The following is a 2,902-nucleotide window of genomic DNA, read 5'->3' on the forward strand; positions in this document are numbered from 1 at the left end:
TAAGAGGAAATTAAGATACTAATTCTAATACATTTGAAAAGCTAGACTGTGTTGGGATTCCGCAAACAGGAAACATCAATAAACAGAAGGTGCAAACAAGCTAATAAGCATCTTTCTTCTAATGCCTGGAGCTGAAAATCATGATAAAACAATGCTAAATTGAAGAAATAAATTCAGTATTATGAATAGGATATTATGTGAATTGTGGATTATAATGTGGAACAGAAGGAATAATTCAAGTTGCAGTAAGGGGTAGGTTTATATGTCTAAGCTTGTCTTTTGATGCAAGTCATGTTGAAATAGCAAGTGTGGAAAAAGGCTCAGGGTCACCAAGTCTGCAGGCTTCTCATCAATCAGACAACAGACACAACTGCATTACAAACCAAATTGCTATTTGTCAGGCAGCCTCAAGTTGGATCAAGAGCAAGAACATATACTGGATGTATCTTCATCCAAATGAAGATTTATTTTTTCTTAGCAGTACGTAAAAATGCCCACAGGCCCTCCCCTCTCCAGATCACATAGCTGCCTATGACCATCTTCAGCTTCCTTTGAAGTTGTTAAAACTGCTGATACAAAGAATACATCTCAAGAGTTATGAGGAAACCTCCAAGTGCTTGTCTGTGGCTGCTCACTCAGTCACATGACAGGTGATTCTATCAGTACTAAAATGCTAAGTTACTAAACAAAACAAAACACACCCCAAAGCTGCAAGTTCCATTGACTGGGGACTGGATTTGAAGAGTCAGAAATGGTGTGACATGAGTGGTCTCAGAGATACCACCAAGGCTGCTGGAACTCTAACAGAATGCAGGCAGTGTAGCAAAGAACTTTTACTTTCTCACACTAGGAGCATGCACTTTAAGAGAGCTGCTGGGAGTTTCTAAGGTGAAATAGCAAGTCCTCTTTGCTTTTCACAACTCTAAATGTGACCTTCGTGAAGGTTCTTGGCTATTGATATTCTGCTGTCCAAGCTATTTGCTTGAGTTTAATTATAACCATCAGAAAGACCATCCTCAGCAGTCTACAAAGGCTGTCCTATTGAAACAGTGGGTCTTCAGTACGAAAACAGATTCTGATATGACAGTAGAAAAACTCACCTGAGGGTGCAATAAACAGCAGTCTGTACATCTCCTCCAGCAAATTTGTCAACAGCTCAAGAAAAACAAACTCAAAGGGTCAAATCTTGAACAAGTACCCTTGCCCCGAGACCTATCTATGCTGATGCTCAGCTGAAGCTGAGAACTCCCATGAGCTGAAGATGAGTGAAACACCTAACCTATACCAAATATGAGAGGGTCCAAAATTAGAGACAGGATTCCAAGATTCTGTGCTAAAAGTTACAAGTGAATATCAAAACACCCTCATGGCTATTGGTGAACTCAGAGGTATTATCTCACCCTTTGTGGATCATTCTGGAGAAGCGATCAAGAATATGCCAGGAGACTTGCAAGACTGGTTTTAGAGGACTGAGCATACTGTGTTTGAGACCATGACAGCAAAGTTGATATCAGAATACCTGCTGTCCTTGAATATATGGATCTGAGAACACTGTTCTTCAATTCTGATCCATGATCTGCTGGCTTGAAAGAGCTCAGCTCATCTTGCTTGCATGTTCTGAGCCCTGGACAGAGATGGTAGCCATAGGTTTGGTAATAAGTACTCAAACTCCATTACATCAACAAGGTTACTGCTGCACATAAGGAAGGCAATCCTACCATCCTGCCTCTTGAGACAGGATGTGATGGAGCTACTGTCCATCTTTGTCTGTATGTGACAACGTCATACAGGGAGCACAAAGCCTGGAATGCTCTTTTCACTGCACTTCAGGTGAATCCTTCAAATTCCAAGCTCTCGGGTCATTAGAATGAACCTCTCCTAACCAAAAAAGGGGCAGCTTTTACTGTTGATAGAAATGATGGCACTGGTTTGAGGGGCAGATCTTTATATGGTGATTGCAAGAAATACAGGTATATGAGAGAAAGAAGAGGGTCAAAACATTCAAAATCCCAAATCAGAGTGCAACAGCTCATTAAGACTTTGTCTCTGGTCTGGAAGTAGTTTTAAACAAATGGATATTTAAACAAATTTATTTAAAGCTGCAAATTCAAATGAGCTTAAACAAGAGACCTTCCCTTCCCCCTCCCCCCCCCAAACTCCAAGATCTGCTGTTGCAGAAACAATAATATTTGCTCTACATTAGGAACCACAGAGTGCTGCCACGATCACAGGTCACCTGCATTTAAATGTTTCCTCCATGGGCTCCCTATTCTTAAAACAATACTTTTGAAAATGTGCTAAAGAAGCTCACTTAACTTCCTTTTCAGAGGTAGGCTCCTGTGAGCCTTTCTTTACCTGAGTCTTCAACACTGGATGATAGACATTATTTCCAATGGCAAACAGAATCATTTGGCTTCCCTGCCATTCTGGAGTTTAAGTTAATCCTTATTTCCTTTTCAGGGAAAAGTTTTCTTGTTTTCCCCAAAGAGTCAGTTTAAAGGGGGAAGGGAGGAACCTCTTCTAAACCTAAAAAAAAACCCCTAAAAAAACAAAGTCTCTAGCAAGAGTATTTGCATAGCCATTTCCTACTGACAGAGGAACAGAGGGTTAATTTTAAGAAAGCTAAATTCTCTACTTCCTTATTGAAAATAAGTAATAATTGCTGCCAGTATCAGTCAAAGAGGGGACTGGTTCAGGGTTCTTAACCTGAAGCATGCTTATTTTCAGTTTAAGATTCATTGAATTGCAAAGAAAAATGTTTTGATTAGGGTAGAACAGTACAAGAGCCTGCAGTTTTGTCTCTAAAGCCAGGAGCTGTCACCTGGCAGTGGTGGGCATGACCCTCAAGTGGAAAGAAAGATGCTTTATGTTTATGAGTTAACAGTGGACAAATGTCAGAGTC

Source organism: Apteryx mantelli, chromosome 2 (genome assembly GCF_036417845.1).
Source record: "Apteryx mantelli isolate bAptMan1 chromosome 2, bAptMan1.hap1, whole genome shotgun sequence".
In the NCBI taxonomy this organism is placed as follows: domain Eukaryota; kingdom Metazoa; phylum Chordata; class Aves; order Apterygiformes; family Apterygidae; genus Apteryx; species Apteryx mantelli.